A 19,275-nucleotide genomic window follows, 5' to 3' on the forward strand; every position below is an offset into this window, starting at 1 on the left:
CCTGGTTGCTCCTCTTCCAGTCCAGCTCTCTGCTGTGGTCCGGGAAGGCAGTGGAGGATGGCCCAGGTGCTTGGGCCCTGCACCCGCATGGGAGACCAATGGATTACAATGGCTCCCCCCCCCATAACTTCCCTCCCACCCACACTTCTCCCATCTCCCATTCCATTCACATCAAGATTCATTTTCCTTTTTTTTCTTCTTCTTTTTTTTTTTTTTTTTGGACAGGCAGAGTGGACAGTGAGAGAGACAGACAGACAGAAAGGTCTTCCTTTTTGCCGTTGGTTCACCCTCCAATGGCCACCATGGCTGGAGTGCTGCGGCCGGCGCACCACACTGATCTGAAGGCAGGAGCCAGGTGCTTCTCCTGGTCTCCCATGGGGTGCAGGGTCCAAGGACTTGGGCCATCCTCTGCTGCACTCCCGGGCCACAGCAGAGAGCTGGCCTGGAAGAGGGGCAACCGGGACAGAATCTGGTGCCCCGACCGGGATTAGAACCCAGTGTGCCGGTGCCACAAGGCAGAGGATTAGCCTATTGAGCCGCGGTGCCGGCCTCAAGATTCCTTTTCAATTCTCTTTATATACAGAAGACCGATTTAGTATATATTAAGTAAAGATTCCATCAGTTTGCACCCACACAGAAACACAGAGTGTAAAATACTGTTTCAGTACTAGTTATAGCATCAATTCACATTGGACAACACATTAAGGACAGATCCCACATGAGGAGTAAGTACACAATGACTCCTGTTGTTGACTTAACAATTTGATACTCTTGTTTATGGCGTCAGTAATCTCCCTAGGCTCTAGTCATGAGTTGCCAAGGCTATGGAAGCCTTTTGAGTTCGCCGACTTCGATCTTATTTAGACAAGGTCGTAGTCAAAGTGGAAGTTCTCTCCTCCCTTCAGAGAAAGGTACCTCCTTCTTTGATGGCCCCGTTCTTTCTACTGGGATCTCACCCGCAGAGATCTTTCATTTAGGTCCTCTTTTTTTTTTTTTTTTTGCCAGAGTGTCTTGACTTTCCATGCCTAAAATACCCTCTGTTGCTCCCCCCTCTTCGTGGAGGAACGACACAGGACCCTGCCTAGGCTTCATATCCGAGTCATGGCACCATTATGTCGCTCCCCCTCTTTGTGGAGGAGCGACACTAGACCCTGCCTAGGCTTCCTATCCGAGTCACAGCACCATTATGTCGCTCCCCCTCTTCATGGAGGAACAACACAGGACCCTGCGCTGTTCTTTTGTCTGCTCGGCCCTCCCCGGGTTTGTTGCTGGTTCTTCCCGGGTTGGCTACCGTCCCTTCCACCTCCGTGGAAGGGCGGTTCCCCCTGCCACTTTCCCCACTTCCGCGGGGGAGCAGCACACCGCCGGCCGGCTCTCTCGGGGGCTGCTCAGATGTTCCTCAGATGTTCCTGGTGCATGTTGTCTCTCTCCTCCTTTATAGTCCTTTTCCACCAATCCCAACTCTGCTACCCACACGCCGAGTACGCTGCTCTCCTCCAATCAGGAGCAGGTCCTGCTGTTTATTGGTTGAACTGGAGGCAGCTGTGTAGAAGCTGTTTCCTCCTCTCCCAGCGCCATATTGTGGGAGAGCAGATGCATAGAATAAGTCTTAATTCCAGTAACTTAGTCTAGTCCGAGTTGCTCCCAGTTGCTCCCCACAACCCTCATGGGCTCTTCAGCCAGATCCAAATGCCTTAAGGGCTGATTCTGAGGCCAGAGTGCTGTTTAGGACATCTGCCATTCTATGAGTCTGCTGTGTATCCCGCTTCCCATGTTGGATCGTTCTCTCCCTTTTTTATTCTATCAGTTAGTATTAGCAGACACTAGTCTTGTTTATGTGATCCCTTTGACTCTTAGACCTATCAATGTGATCAATTGTGAACTGAAATTGATCACTTGGACTAGTGAGATGGCATTGGTACATGCAACCTTGATTGGATTGTATTATCAGCTTTGAAACTATGGAAACAAAATTGCAGTCGAGAGAAGCTAGAAGGTGAAGAAGGTATAAAAACAAAAGTGGCAGGAAGGACGAGACTATCAATATCCTCATGCTACCAAGTGGGTGGTCAAGAGACAATGTCAATAGTTGACTGAACAAGAAAGAGAGGTTTAAATGCATTATTTTGAGTTACAAAAGTAATGATTAGAAGGACAAAAATAGGGATGGAATTATTTTATAAAGAAGAGAGACTGGAGCAGTGAAAGAGCTGAATTCTTATCTACTACAGCAGGACATGAACATAAAGTGTTGCCAGTGGGAATTCCAAGATGGCAGAATAGGGGTATGACATGCTGATTTTAACCAGGGGAGGATAACAGAAGAAAAGCAGTGGGGCCGGCGCTGTGGTGTAGTGGTGAGTCACCGCCTGCGGTGCCAGCATCCCATGTGGGTGCTGGTTCTGGTCCCAACTGCTCCACATCCAATCCAGCTCCCTGCTATGGCTTGGGAAAGCAGTAGAAGATGGCCCAAGTCCTTGGGCCCCTGCACCCACGTGGGAGACTCGGAAGAAGCTCCTGTCTCCTGACTTCTCATTGACACAGCTCTAGCCATTGCAGCCATTTGGGGAGTGAGCCAGCAGATGGAAGACCTCTTTCTCTGTCTCTACCTCTCTCTCTCTCTCTGCCTCTGGTTCTCTGTAATGCTGCCTTGAAAATAAATAAATAAATCTTAAAAAAAAAAAAAAAGAAAGAAAGAAAAGTGGAGGAAATGCATTCCCAGGGGAGAGTTGGAGAGAAGTTTGAAGTGCACATTCTACAGGAAGGAAAGAGATGCCATGGAGCAGCATGGAAAGTGCAGACATGTAGGAGAGAGTTGGGACACCGCCGGTGACGCCTTCAGCTGGGCAGTGCAGGAGACGCCAGCCTCTGAGAGCACCGTGAGAGCAGACTGCAGCAGCCCATGCCACTGGAGATACCGCCTGAGGGAGAGCCTTGAGGACCGCACTGATGTGAGTCCGGCCTGGAACCCTGGTGGGAGCAGGACCCACTAATCCAGTGAAGGAAAAACACATTTCTCTCACCCCATCCCTCCCCCACCAGGGCACCCTGCAGTCAGCAGGGAGAAAGCGTCATCTTAACACCAGGAGAGGCTGCAGCAGCTCTCATGCAAATGCGACCTGGGTTTTTTTTTAACATTATATTCATTTGTTTGAGAGGAAGAGTTATAGACAGTTGAGAAGAAGAAACAGAGAGAGAGAGGAGAGAGAGAGAGAGAGAGAGAGAGAGAGAGAGAGGTCTTTCATCCACTGGCTCACTCCCCCAAATGGCTGCAACAGCCAGAGCTGGGCCCATCCAAAGCCAGGAGTCAGGAGCTTCTTCCACGTCTCCCATATGGGTGCAGGGGCCCAAGCACTTGGGCCATCTTCTACTGCTTTCCTAGGCCATAGCAGAGAGCTGGATCGAAAGAGGAGCAGCAGGGACATGAACCAGTGCCCATATGGGATGCCAGTGCTGCAGGCAGAGAATTAACCTACTGCACCACAGCGCTGGCCCCGGGACCTGGGGATTTTATCTAAGGGATAAATTCGCATTCCCCACTGACTTTGAGTCTGCTTAAGAGGGTTGGAAGGAAGCTGAGCACCCACTTAGGACTCTGAGGTGCTCCCAGTACCCCATCCTATCATAGACTCTGGAACTCAGATGGCCAAGCCAAAGCACTCACAGGCAACTGGCTCTAGGAACATCTGTGCTTTCTCCATGGATGGGACAGGTTTGTGGGGCTGAAAGAGGATCTCCTGCACCTGGTGACTGCGGGAACCTTGTGCACTGTGACTGTGGGAATTCTGTGACTGCAAGATAGGGCATGGGGTATAGCTGGGTCTCTGGGCAATCACTGTACCTGGCTTCAGAGGCTCAGAGCTCCCTAACTGCCTGGGGTGAGTCTTTATGGACGGTTCCATGGTCACACTGAGGACCACACAGAATCTTTGCACAGCTCATGCACCTGTATGGGTTGGGGTTATGTGACCTGTGGATTAGCCCTGGGCACTGACCACCTTGGGAGAGAGCAGGTGAGGCTGTGATTTTGCCAACAGGCATGATCACACCCTTCCCCCTGCTGACAACAGAGGACCCAAATGGGCTAACTGATATCTATAGAACATTTCATCCCACAGTTGAAGAACACATATTCTCATAATCAATGCAGGGAACTTTCTCTAAGATATACCATATATTAGGCCATAAAGCAAGTCTCAGAAAATATAAAAAAAAGTGAAATCATACCAGGTATCCTTTCTGACCACAATGAAATGAATTTGGAAGTTAATAACTTGAGAAACTCTAGAAATATGTAAACACATGGAGCCTGAACATCATGCTCTTAATTGAACAGTGAGTCAGAGAATTCAAAAGAGAAAAAAAATATTTGAAAGGAATGAAGATGACAACACAATATATAAAAACTTAAAGGCCGGCGCCGCGGCTCACTAGGCTAATCCTCCGCCTAGCGGCGCCGGCACACCGGGTTCTAGTCCCGGTCAGGGCGCCGGATTCTGTCCCGGTTGCCCCTCTTCCAGGCCAGCCCTCTGCTGTGGCCAGGGAGTGCAGTGGAGGATGGCCCAGGTGCTTGGGCCCTGCACCCCATGGGAGACCAGGAAAAGCACCTGGCTCCTGGCTCCTGCCATCGGATCAGCGCGGTGCGCCGGCCGCAGCGCGCCGGCCGCGGCGGCCATTGGAGGGTGAACCAACGGCAAAGGAAGACCTTTCTCTCTGTCTCTCTCTCTCTCACTGTCCACTCTGCCTGTCAAAAAATAAAAAAAATAAAAAAAAAAAAAAAAAAAAAAAAATAAAAAAAAAAAAAAAAAAAAAAAACTTAAGGGATAGGACAGGTGCTGTGGCGCAGCTGGTGAGGCCACTGCCTGCAGTGCCATCATCCCATATGGGTGCTGGTTCAAGTCCCAGCTGCTATACTTCTGATCCAGCTCTCTATTTTGGCCTGGGAAAGCAAGAGGATGGCCCTGCACCCACATGGAAGACCCCAAACACCTGGCTCTGGGCTTTGGATGGGCCCAGCTCTGGCCATTGCAGCTATTTGAGGAGTGAACCAGCATATGGAAGACTCCTCTCTCTCTTTCTCTCTCTCCCTCTCTCTCTCTCTCTGCCTCTGATTCTCTGTAGCTCTGACTTTCAAATAAATAAATAAATCTTTTTTAAAAAAGACCAAAAATACTTGAGAAAAATTTAAAGGATATAGCAAAAGCAGTGTTAAGAGGGAAGTTTATAGCAATTAATGCCTACATCAAGAAACTAATTAATCAGTGTGTGTCAAGGACCTAGAAAAACAACAAACAAAATCCAAAATTAGGAGGAGAAAAGAAATAATTAAAATTAGAGAAGAAATAAATGAAATTGAAACAAAAAATACAAAAGATTATTGAAATTAACAGCTAATTTTTGGAAAAAATAAAGTTGATACACCATTGGCCCAACTAACCAAAAAAAATGGAAAAGACCCAAATAAATAAAATCAGAGATGAAAAAGAAGATGTAACAACAATATCACAGAAATAAAAAGAGTCATCAGGAATTACTACAAAGAGCTACGTGCCAACAAATTGGAAAATCTAGAAAAATGGATAGATTTCTGGATACTTACAACCCACAAAAATTGAGTCATTAAAACATAGAAAACTTAAACAGACCAATAACCAAAACAGAGACTGAGCCAGTAATAAAGACCCTCACAACAAAGAAAAGCCAGGATCAGATGGCTTCACTGCTGAATTTTACCAAACACTTAAAGAAGAACTGATTCCAATTCTTCTCAAACTATTCAAAACAATTTAAAGGGAGGGAATCCTCCCAAACTCCCTGGGACCAGGATTACTGTAATTCTTAAACCAGAAAAAAGATGCAACAGAGAAAGAGAACTATAGACCAATATTCCTGATGAACATAGATGCAAAAATCCTCAACAAAATTATAGCCTATCAAATCCAACAACATATCAGAAAGATCACTGACCCAGACCAAGTGGGATTTATCCCTGGTATGTAGGAATAGTTCAACATTCACAGATCAATAAATGTGATATATCACATTAACAAACTGAAGAATAAAAACCAAATGATTATCTTAATTGATGCAAAGAAAACATTTGATAAAATGCAACATCCTTTCATGATAAAAACCTTAAGCAAATTGGATAGAGAAGAATCATTCACTAACACAATCAAAGCAATGTATGCCATTCCACAGCCAGAATCATATTGAAAGGGGGAAAGTGGATGCATTTCCACTAAGATCTAGAACAACCAGACAATGATTCCCACTTTAACCATTGCTATTCAATATAGTGCTGGAAGTTTTAGCCATTAGGCATAAAAAAAATCTAAGGGATACAAATTGGAAAGTAGGAGTCAAATTATCCCTGTTTGTAGATGACATGATTCTATCTTTAGGGGAAACAAAAGACTTCACTAAGAGACTATTGGAACCCATAAGAGAGTTTGGCAAAACTGCAGAATATAAAATTAACACACAAAAATCAATAGCCTTTGTATACTTAAGCAATGCCACAGGGCTGGCACTGTGGTGTAGTGGGTAAAGCCACTGCCTACAATGCTGGCATCCCATGTGGGCACCAGTTCAAGTCCCAGCTGCTCCACTTACAATCCAGCTCTCTGCTATGGCTTGGGAAAGCAGAAGACAGCCCAAGTCCTTGGGTCCCTACCTCTCTCTCTCTCTACCCCCCCTTCACCTCTTTGTAACTCTGCCTTTCAAATAAATAAATAAATCTTTAAATAAAAACAAAATAATGTCATGACTAAGAAAGAACTTGTAAGATCAATCCCATTCACAATAGCTGCAAAAAATGTAAACACCTTAGAATAAACTTAACCAAGGGCCGGCGCCGTGGCTCACTAGGCTAATCCTCTGCCTAGCGGCGCCGGCACACCAGGTTCTAGTCCCGGTCGGGGCGCCAGATTCTGTCCCAGTTGCCCCTCTTCCAGGCCAGCTCTCTGCTGTGGCCAGGGAGTGCAGTGGAGGATGGCCCAAGTGCTTGGGCCCTGCACCCCATGGGAGACCAGGAGAAGTACCTGGCTCCTGCCTTCGGATCAGCATGGTGCACCGGCCACAGTGCACTGGCCGCGTCAGCCATTGGAGGGTGAACCAACGGCAAAGGAAGACCTTTCTCTCTGTCTCTCTCTCTCACTGTCCACTCTGCCTGTCCAAAAAATAAATAAATAAATAAATAAAAGAATAAACTTAACCAAGGAGGTGAAAGATTTCTACAATAAAAATTATAAAAATTAAAGAAAGAAAATATACAAAATAGGGAAAAATCTTCCATGTTCCTGGACTGGAACAATTAATCATCAAAATGCCCATACTACTTAAAGCAATTTACAGATTCAATGCAATACAAATCAAAATACCAAGGACATTCATCTCAGATCTAGAAAAAAATGATGCTGAAATTCATATGGAAACACAAGAGATCCTGAATAGCTAAAGCAATCTTAAACAACAAAAACCAAGCTGAAGGTATCACAATAATAAACTTTTTGTTAAAAGGATTTATTTATTTATTTATTTGAAAGGCAGAGTTACACAGAGAGAGAAGGAGAGGCATTGGGAGAGGGGGAGAGAGAGAGAGGTCTTCCATCCACAGGTTCACTCCCCAATTGGCCACAATAGCTGCAGCTATGCCAATCTGAAGTCAGGGGCCAGGAGCTTCTTCTGGGTCTCCCATGAGTGTGCAAGGGCCCAAGGACTTGGGCCATCTTCTACTGCTTTTCCATTGCTGAATCATAAGTGGTGCAGCTAGGACTCAAACCGGCACCCATCTGGGATGCTGGCACTGCAGGTGGTAGTTTTTGACACATGGAATTATTTCAAACTAAGAAGCTTCTGCACTGTAAAGGAACACTCAATAATGTGAAGAGGCAACCAACAAAATGGTAGAAAATATTTGCAAACTATGCAACTGATAAAGTGTTAACATTCAGGTTCGGGGCCGGCGCCTTGGCTCACTAGGCTAATCCTCTGCCTTGCGGCTCCGGCACACCGGGTTCTAGTCCCAGTCAGGGCACCGGATTCTGTCCCAGTTGCCCCTCTTCCAGGCCAGCTCTCTGCTATGGCCCAGGAGTGCAGTGGAGGATGGCCCAGGTCCTTGGGCCCTGCACCCCATGGGAGACCAGGAGAAGTACCTGGCTCCTGCCTTCGGATCAGCATGGTGCACCGGCTGCAGCGCGCTGGCCGTGGCAGCCATTGGAGGGTGAACCAATGGCAAAAGGAAGACCTTTCTCTCTGTCTCTCTCTCTCACACTATCCACTCTGCCTATCCAAAAAAAAAAAAAAAAACAAAAAAAACAAAAAAAAACACACATTCAGGTTCTATAAAGAGCTCAAGAAACTCGACAACAACAAAACAAACAATTCAGTTAAGAAATGGGCAAAGGACATGAACAGGCAATTTTCAAAGGATGAAATTAAATGGCCAACAGATACATGAAAAAATGCTCAGGATCACTAGCCATCAGGAAAGTGCAGATAACAATGAGGTTTCACTTCACCTCAGTTGGAATAGTTATCATAAAAAAAAAAAAAAAAAAAAAAAAAAAAAAAAACAGTAAATTCTGGCAAGGATGTGGGGGAAAAGCTACCCTAATCCACTGTTGCTAGGAACGTAAACTAGTACAACCATTATGGAAGATAGTATGGAGAGTTCTCAGAGATCTGAAAATATTTCTACCATATGACCCAGCCATTCCACTCCTGGGAACTTACCCAAAGGAAATAAATCAACATATGAAAGAGTTATTAGTACCCCATGTTTATTACATCTCAATTCGCAATAACTAAGATGTTGAATCAACCCAGATGTGCAACAACTGATGACTAAATAAAGAGTATGTGGTATATTGCCCTATGGAATACTAGTCAGCCACAAAAAATAATGAAATCCTGTCTTTTGCAACAAAGTAGACACAATTGGAAACCGTTATGCTCAGTGAAATAATCCAATCTCTTTTTTTTTAGCCAATCTCAAAAAGACAAATATCATATGTTTTGTCTGATGTGCAACAGCTCATATAAAATACAAAATAATGTATAGGAATGAAATGGTCACTTTGGGATGCGTTTTTCATTTTTAGCCCATATTTATATTCCTGTGGAACTATGGTATTCCTATTGTTACTTGTTGAATATTATGATTAGTGGCGAATTAAGCCTGTGAATATAGAGTGGATTAAAATTATGCCTTTGTAGAAAATGATAAAGACAGGGGAGGGAAAAAGGGGTATGAGGGGAGCAGGGGAGTGAAGGAAGTATGACTGTCTTCTTGGAGTTGTACCTATGGAATATATAAAATCTGTTCTATTTATATTAATAAAAATTATTTTAAAAAAAATGTTGACCGTGAGTAAGTCATGAATTCATAGGACGCCTGTTTTTAGAGAGATGCATGTGGTCACCTAAAGAACTAAAAGCAGCAGTGATTAAAGGTAAGGAGTGGGAACAAATAATGATAGCTCCTGTCACATGAGTAGTTCTGGAAAAGTTGCTGTTAGTCTCTAGGATCCCCTATAAGGACAAATCAGATCACAGTCATCCCACCTTAGCCCTCAGTGTGGTGGCTATGGATCTTATTTATCTCTTTCCCCCTCACACAGAGACCAGAATATTCAAGGGGATTTCCAAAAGGTCATGGAAAATATAATTAAAAGATAAGTTTATTTTAATGGAAAAAAAAAAACAAGCTTGAAATCTATGCCTGTAAGGGGTCTTCACAAAATTGCTAGGAATTTCGTATTATGAAAAAGTATGCATGGATTTCAAAAAATTTTTGTACCAAAATAAACTGAATTTTTTCATTTCATTTTCTGTGACCTTTTGGAAGTACCCTCACATCCAACAACTCCTTGGAGAATGAGTGAATGAATGAATAAATGATATCTCAATCCCAGTCATTAAGTCTCAAATGAAGTCTTTGTTTGTACAATGAAGGAATGTGGGTGGAGGAGGGTACAGTTGTTTGGCTATGGCTGAGTTTTTCTAGTCCAAAAGCCCTGAAGTCAGACATTGGCCACAATTCCAGATCTCTCCCTGTAACCAACAGCAGCCTCTTAATCACTCAGACCAAAACCTGCCAGCAGCCATGCTCAGTGCTGGCCTCAGTTACTTCATCCTCCCCGTGCCCAGATTTGCTCCAGCTCCACAAAAGAACCCCAAACTCAGAGGGGAGATTTTCCCCTCTGTACACGCTAGGATGCATCTAACCACCCAACCTCCGGAAGAGGCTTGGAGCGAGTCTTTTAAACAGCATGAAAACATTATTTTGTGTCGAGCTTGCTTTTAAACACTGTGGCTCCCTGTTTGTAATTTAGCAATTAATCTGGCTTTGAGAGTCTTTGCTGCCAAAACATCTCGAAGATAGGTTTCCGCAGCTGAAATGGACTCCTCAGACAGTTAAGTTGAGAGATAAAACACTGCATCAAAATTCAGAGCAGAGTGAATTAATTTTCCAGATCTAGCTGGCTCTTGAATATATAACTTTGCTTGAGAAATTTCCCCAACATCTGGTTCTTTTTTCCTTCTGTATAAGGACAAGCATAGAGAGAAGAAAGTATGCCATCTGTCCTGAAAGTAACTAATTTTCCTCCTAACACTAGGTGAAGCCACCGTTTTACAAGTCACAGAAGCAAGCTTTAGAAATAATTTATGTAATGACCTTAAATATACCTTTGTTTGACTCAGAACAATGTGTTCACTTTTAAATTGAAAATTTTCTTTCTCCTAAATATAACACCTTCAGATTGAATTTAATATGTTTGAAAAAAAAAAGAATTGAAAGCTTGAGATTCTATGCAGAAGTTGTTTTGAAATGAGTTATGAGAAATGGACAAGATTTCACTGGGTAGAATCTGTCATAGAAAATCATTCCAGGAAAAGAAAATAATACTGAGGCTTAAAATTATATAAATAAATAGTAATTTATGACAGTATGTCAAAATATTATATCTTTAAAAAAATGTTATTTGAGAGGCAGGAGAGAGAGATAAAAAAAAAAAAAAGATAACAGAGAACTTCCATCCACTGGTTCACTTCCCCAAATGTCTACAACAGCCAGGTTTGGGCCAGGACTGAAGCTGGGAGTTGGGAACTCAATTCAGATCTCTCACATGGACAGCAGGACCTAAATATCTGAGGCATCATAGCTGCCTCCCGGAGTCAGCATTAGCAGGAAGTTGGAGCCAGGAATTGAACCCAGGTGCTCCAAAGTGGGACCAGTATTGCATTCCCTAAGCTAAATGCCTGCCCCAGCATGTCATGACTCAGCTCGAATAGCTCATCCATTGCCTCCCCTAACCTCCTTGGTGGTGGTTCCCACCACTGTCCCCTCCCTGCAGCTCACTATCCCCTCTACTCCATCAAGAAACACACCACATTGCACCAGAAAACTGTGACTGCAAGATAGGGAGCCCCGCTTGACAGGAGCAAAGCTGTTTAACTCTCTAAAGTCATTTGAATCTTCACGTTATGTAGTGATAAATGATCCTTTCCTAACAATTTGCCACTGTTGTCAAACAGGGGTCTTAACAGGGCCCTCCCACCTGCACTCTGCCTTTGTAATTAGTACATTTGGTCTCTCTGCATATATTTCATGGGTGACTCACATATAAGCTAAGTGATAGGTAACCAAATTACAAGGCTATAAATACATCAACTGTTGCCTGGAAGAAAGCCTGAGTGGTTTATGAAGTCAGCAATTTTCTGACAACTGATCCTTACAACAGAGCTTAGTTTTCTCTCCCTCCGTCCCACACCCCCACTTAGGTAATTTGATATTATTATGTCTCCAAGCATAAATCACAAGTGAATTACTGGAAAAAGGTAACTTGGGCCTGAAAGATTTTAATTATAGCAACATTTTTTATTCCTAAGACGTCTTAGCTGGACACTCTCCAAATAATCTGCAGCTACCCAGAACAATTGGAAACAGGCAAGGACTCCGGACAGCAGGCAAATCTGGCTGTGGACCCACAGACTTGTTCTACTGGTATCATCATTTTGTTTTATCTGTCCAAGTGGGTGCTGGCTACTAAATCCTAGAATAAAACATATTAGGTAGCATTTTCCAAAGAGTGATTTCACAAGTCAGAAGGAACAAAACTGATGAGACTCTTCATGATGAAGACAACTAACACTAATAGAAATGCACAGTCAATTCTTTCCCAATGTCTACCCTCTAGCTTACCCTTCACATCCACAGTTATTTTTATTTAATTTTAAGACTGTACTTCAGAGCAGGGCTTTTGGCACAGTGGCTAAGCCTCCCCTCGGGAGGTCCGCTTCTCACTTCTGAGTGCTTAGTGTTGGTTCTGCTTCTGGTTCCAGCATCCTGTTAATGAGCACTTTGGGAGGAAGCAAATGATGACTCAACTGGTCGGTTTCCTGCAACCTCCATGGGTGTCACAGATTAAGTTCCTGGCTCCTGGGTTTGGCCTGGCCCAAACCTGTTAATGGGCATCTGAGGGAGTGAAACAAGAGGCGGGCGATCTCTGTCTCTCTGCCTTTCAAATAAATAACTAAAAGTTTCTAAAAATACAACTGCCCTTACTCTTGCTAAATAAACCTCTGTTAGCATGCAAAGCATGCCATTGACCATACCTCCTCCTTTATTATCTCTCATGTTGTGGTTCAGTCTCCTTCTTAAGAGCCAGACCTATTTTACCCATCTTTGTAGCCCCAAGCACCTACCACACAACCCAGCACAAAAGCGGGGCTTGTCAAATGTTTGTGTTGAACTATGAACTGAGACTTACAAAGAGAGAGACCTAAATCTTGTGTGAATATAAATCTTCTGTGAGCCTCCTGCTGTTTACAATATAAAAGCTAAGCCCCTCAATGTGACATATGGGACTTTTTGCAATCTGACTCCAATCTTCTTCTCCAGTGCCAGCCGCTGCTCCGTCAACCCAGCACCTTAACTGTACTCTGCCTCTCTGATGTCAGGGCAAAGATGTGCTCTCTTCCTAGGCACACTGCCTAGGTCAGAATACATATTCATTTAAATATTTATGGGGTGAATGGTCACACTTAATGAAAGCTGAGTCTTAAGGTAATACTCTTAAAGGTCAGAAGCAAAAGCAAGAGTGAGATGTGGTTTACAAGGGAGCAAAAATCAAAAAACAAAGACACTGTAAAAGAATGCGAGACAAAATTTGAATTTTTTCTAAAGACTAAAACATGGCTGTGGACGATGTTTACTCATATTTTATTGATGATGATATCTCAGCACAAATCCACCATTACTGTCCCATCTACCGTGTTTGCTATCACCATTGTCATAAAAAACCTGGTCTTGAGGTCAACACTCTGGCGCAGGAGGCTAAGCCTCTGCCTGTGATGACAGCATCCCATATGGGCACCAGTTCACGTCCTGGATGCGCCCCTTCCAATCCAGCTCTCTGCTGTGGCCTAAGAAATCAGTAAAGATGGCCCAAGCACTTTGGCCCCTAAACCCATGTAGGAGACCCAGCTCCTGGCTTCAGATTGGCTTAGCTCCAGCCATTGCGGCCATTTGAGGATGAACCAGCGGATTGAAGATCTGTCTATGTCTCTCCCACTCTCTGTCTGTAACTCTACTTCTCAAATAAAAAAAAATATTTTTTTTTAGATTTATTTTTATTTATTTGAAAGACAGGGTTACAGAGAGGTAGAGACAGAGAGAGAGGTCTTCCATCCATTGGTTCACTCCCTAGATGGCCGCAATGGCTGGAGCTGTGCCAATCTGAAGCCAGGAGCCAGGAGCTTCTTCCAGGTCTCCATATGGGTGCAGGGGCCCAAGGACTTGAGCCATCCACTACTGCTTTCCCAGGCCATAGCAGAGAGCTGGATGGGAAGTGGAGCAGCCAGGACTCGAACCGGCGCCCATATGGGATACCAGCACTTCAGGCCAGGTCTTTAACCCGCTGTGCCACAGCACTGGCCCCCAAAATTTTATTTTTTTTAAATAAAAAATACCTGGTCTTAATTGAGCCCATATCATCATATAGTACAAAGAACATGGGGGAATCTGCGATGCTCAGGTTAACAGCAGTTTTGCTGCCTGGAGCAGCCTCTGCAAACCCAAACGCCTCTCAGCTGCTGCTGGCATCAGCATCGGCCACCAACATGGGTCAGAAATCTCCTGCTTTCTCTGTAGGGGGGCCAGAGCTGCAGGACTCCTGTTGGCCAAATAGGGTGCAAAGATGCCTCACCCCACGTGGTTGAACAAGAGCATCAGAAGTCAATATTTGCTAGGAGTTTTACAGGTGATTCTCCAGGCCTTGCCATAGCAACCTCACCAAGGAAACAAAAACCTAAATGGCCAAATGACTTGCTTGGAACATGTGGCAAATCAGTAGGACAAAGATTCCCTCGGCCAGTTTTGTGCTCAGTCCCCCAAATCATATTGTCTCTTCTTTAAACATGTCTCTACTATGTGGAGTAAAAATCTTCTTGGAGACATAGAATAGCGCACTTCTTAACAGATGAGCATCTCTTTTTCCTGCTTAATCTTTTCTTGAGAAAGCTCTAGCGAACCTGTCTTTCTCGTTCAGCAGAACAGGCTCATGAGATCAGCTCGTCCAAGGGCATTATCTCTGCTTATAACAAAGACCTTGCTGTCAAACAACAATTTAGTTTTGCAGAGAAAGTAGAATCAAGATCGAAGAAAGAGTTAGATGCAAAATCCAGCCTGAAATTCCTTTGAGGCAAATTGTGATCCTCTTGCCAGATGTATCCAAAAATTGTAGGGCTGGGGAGAGGAACAGTGTTCTAGTTAAATGATAACACTGAGGCCCAGTAACATGAGTGATCTGAGTCAACTATTAGCAGAGCTCCGACTGGAATGCTGGGTCTATGACCACCTTCCCTGCAAGAGGAGGCAAAGCAGAGACTGGGGTCTCCAAAGCCAGACTCTTGGCCTGAATTCTGGCCACCTATATGACCTTGAAGAGGTTTCTTAAAATCTGTACTGTTTTCACATCTGTAAAAGAGGGGTGAATGATTATTGTAAGGTTTTTGTTTTGTTTTGTTGTTTTTTTTTATTTTTTTATTTATTTTTTTTTTTTTGACAGGCAGAGTGGACAGTGAGAGAGAGAGACAGAGAGAAAGGTCTTCCTTTTCCATTGGTTCACCCCACAATGGCCGCTGCGGCCGCACACGCTGCAGCCAGCGCACCGCACTGATCCAAACCAGGAGCCAGGTGCTTCTCCTGGTCTCCCATGTGGGTGCAGGGTCCAAGGACTTGGGCCATCCTCTGCTGCACTCCAGGGCCACAGCAGAGAGCAGAGAGCTGGACTGGAAGAGGGGCAACCGGGACAGAATCCAGCACCCCGACCGGGACTAGAACTCGGGGTGCCAGCGCTGCAGGTGGAGGATTAGCCTATTGAGCTGTGGCGCCAGCCTTGTAAGCTTTAAATGAGTGACTATGTGATCAGTTCTTGCCACAGTGCCTAGAACTTAGAAAACAAGCATTGCTAGCCTCATTTTAACTCAGGATCCATTCCAAACTTTTCAGACAGCAAACCAGAAAACTGAATGCAGATGGGAATTCAGCCTATAACACCTCTGCCCTCAAAGTCTACTTCACACCTCTTGATCTTTTAGGGCAGGCTGCGATATCTTCCTGTGTGTCTGGGTTTTCCCAGGTAGGCTAAACACTTCTTTTTTCAGCACTTTAAAATTATGACCCTATTTGGCTGGTGCTATGGCATAGTAGACTAAGCCTCCAATTCAGTTCTGGCATCCCATATGGGCACCAGTTCGAGTCCCAGCTGCTATACTTCCAATCCAGCTGTCTGCTATGACCTGGGAAAGCAGAAAAAGATGGCCCAAGTCCTTGGGCCTCTGCACCCACATGTGAGACCTGGAAGAAACTCCTGGTTCCTGGCCTCAGATTGGCCCAGCTCAGGCCTTGGTGGCCATTTGGGGAGTGAACCAGCGAATGAAAGATCCCTCTGTCTCTAGCTCTGCCTCTCAAATAAAGAAAGAAAATATTTCTAAAAAATTATGACCCTAGGATACACTTTCTCAGCAATGGCGTTTCTGATCATCGTAGGCTGTACAGTGGTCTCTTACCCATTGCAGCAAGCAAGTTCTCCAGCGAAACAGGGCAGCTCCTCTTCTTCATCTCCCGCCCCGTCCCCCCTCCCAGTGTGAGGAAGCTTGAGTTCTGTTGTGCGCTCTGAGCTGCCATGGAGCACAGCAAGGAAGCAGAGGCTATCGTGGGTGGCTGTGAACCCATGAGAGTGAGTGGTGCTCAATCCCTGACGACTCCTCCTGAGAGCTTAGAAGCCCTGAGAAGGCACATGCAGGAACACACAGGGTCTCAGAGTCCCTGTTGGCACCTCAGGAAGGAAGTGTCTGGGTATTCATACCACTGTGCTTTGGGGGTTGGGTGGTACTGGTATAAATTCAAGGAAAGCCAAGAAAGAAATCAGAGGAGATTGGGAGGCAAAATGAACAAAATGCCTGATACGTCCATGCGCCAACAAGGAGGTGAGGTGTGAGAAGAAGTCTGTCACAGTAGCCAATAAACCATGAGGGCCAAATGTTTGGCTTGAATAACTTAGAATCTGCTCCCTGCCTGCAGCACAGCTTGGCAGTGAGTCAGCAAATCCAGCAACAGAATTTCTTTTTCAGAAGACACAGACAGTCCATTTACATACACGCACACACAGACACATGCATGTACAGACACACATGCACATACATGCATACACAGGCATGTGTACATCCACACACACAATACCTCCCTTATAGTCTGTATCCACAGCAAAACAATGCAGCATTTCTTAAGACGTTTCCAAAACTGAGTGTATCATTGAAAAAATTCAGGACCTATTTGCCAAGAAATCAAAGACTTTTTAAGCCATCATTTTGACAAGCCTGTTAAGGAAATGCCATGTCTTCTGACAATTTCTCCTGTCCCTTCCTTTTGTCAAAAGCAAGATAAAAACACAAGAATAAAATAAAAATATTCACAATGGCTATATCTGGGTTATGAGATTACAAGGAGAATTTTTGTTTCATTTCTTTGTTGCTTTGTATTTTCTAACGTGTTATTTTTCAAATATTTAAAATAATATAAGTTGAAAATAAAGGCAGAGTTAGTAAAAGCACACAAAAATTGTTAACTTTTATTTATTAATTTAGTTTATCTGAAAAGCAGAGAGACAGGCACATAGAAAGATCTCCTTCCATTTGCTGGTTCACTCCCCAAATGCTCACATAGCTGGGGCTGGGCCAAACTGAATCCAGGAGACCAGAACTCAGTCTGGGTCTCCCAAATGGGTGGCAAGGACCCAAGTACTTGAGCCTTCACCTGCTTCCTCCAAGGGTGCAAATTAGCAGGAAACGAATCAGAGGCGGATCCAAGACACAAACCTAGGCACTCCGGTGTAGAGTGCTGGCATCCCGAGCTGCATCTAACTTCTGTGCCACACTCCACCCATAACAAAACATTCCCAGTGTGTGGTCTTGCTGTTGCATCATGGTCCCTCAAAGACACCTCATTGAACCCACAGGTATCACGCACATTATCCTCTAGAAAGGACAAGATCACCAGAGCAAGGCAAAAGGGATTAAGAACACAGGGGAATCCCAGAGATGCTTTTAGAATCTTGCCGAAATGCTAAAACCTGCCTCGTGACTGTGCTGAACAAAATGTCACACAGAGAGACTAAGCGGACATCAGTGACTATCAGGCTTCTGAGCAGAAGCCCGCACCTCTTGGAGGTCCCAGAAAAGCCCTTTGCAACTCTGTTGAAATTCCCCTTTTCTGAACAGGTACCCCCAGTCTCCACAGCTCACAAGAGTAAGTGCTGATTGGCTGGACATGAATAGAGGAGAAGTCCATGTAATTGAAGCTAGTGCAATCTGCTAATGTCATTTTTCAGACTGAAGTTCATTTGGTTCTCGATGTCAGCTTCACTACAAAACAACCATCCATTTGAAAATCTCTCCTGCCCTGTTAATGGTAAAATATCCTTAGAAGTGGTGTAGCAGGTTAACCATGGCCTGCAGTGCTGACATCCCATATGGGCGCCTATCCAAGTCCTGGTTGTTCCAGTTCTCTGCTAATGCACCCGGGAAAGCAGCAAAATATGGCCCAAGTCCTTAGGCTCCTTCACCCACATGGGAGTTGTGGAAGAAGCTCCTGGCTCCTGGCGCAACCCTCTTCACTGCAGCCATTTGGGTAGTGAAACAGCAGATGGAAGATTCTCTCTCTCTCTCTCTCTCTGTAACTTTGTCTTTCAACTTGCAAATAAATAAATAAACCTTTAAATTTATTTATTACCCAGCCACACCACAGCAGTTCTCCACCAGGAGTGGTTTTGGTGGTTCTGTTAACTGAAGGGGCAGGCAGGCTTCCAACCTCTAGTGGGCAGGGCCCAGAGCTGCTGCAACCACCCTATGGTGCACCACACAGCCCCCCCACGACACAAGTTATCCAGTCTGAAATGCAATGGTGCTGAGGTTTAGAAGCCCACCCTGCCAGCAGCAGCCTCACCTGGCTTCCTTCAGCCCCTGCTGTCCATGTGCCCCTCAGTTCTGGTGAATCTGGCTGGTCTCCAACCCTAAGCCCTCCCAGGACTGGCCTACTCATTGGTTCCTGAGCGCCTCACTCCCCGACTATGGGATTCTTTGTCAATCAGCCACCAGACTTCATGGCCCTGACCGGAGTCCATAACAGCAGGGGACAGTAGAATGACCAGACCCTCCCCGTGACCAGGAACAGGCAAGAAACTGCTTCCTGCAGAGCCATGGCTGAGAGCCACGTGCAAACAGGCACAGCAGCCAGGCGCGCGTTCCACCCAAACTGGCTCCACACCAGGCCCAGACCATGAGTCACCACCACATGCTGCTGCCTCTCGCTGCGACCTTTCTTTATCCCTTCATTAGCTGTAAATCTTCAGGAGCAAAACAGCGGAGAACAGACTGGGAAGGCCCTGGCAGAATATCACACCAGGCAAACACCCAAATCAAAATTCACAGTTAAATACCCGGGCCCTGAATGAATGCCAATCACAGCAAACCCAGGCTCCCCGGAGCCATCCCTGCAGACCAGAGAAGGGGACAAATGCAGGCCCCTCTCTTGACATAATTTGAGTCACGTGGCAACACTGGAGCATCTCTCGAGGAGAAGGAGCAGATGTGTTTAGCAATACCCAGATGGTCGGGGACAAATGGAAGGACCTATGTAATGTTTGCCCATAATTCATGCTTGCACCAAACCACACTGTACCTTTAAAGAAATCTTCCTTGTGTCCCTGA

This window comes from Oryctolagus cuniculus, chromosome 8, assembly GCF_964237555.1.
Source record: "Oryctolagus cuniculus chromosome 8, mOryCun1.1, whole genome shotgun sequence".
In the NCBI taxonomy this organism is placed as follows: Eukaryota; Metazoa; Chordata; class Mammalia; order Lagomorpha; family Leporidae; genus Oryctolagus; species Oryctolagus cuniculus.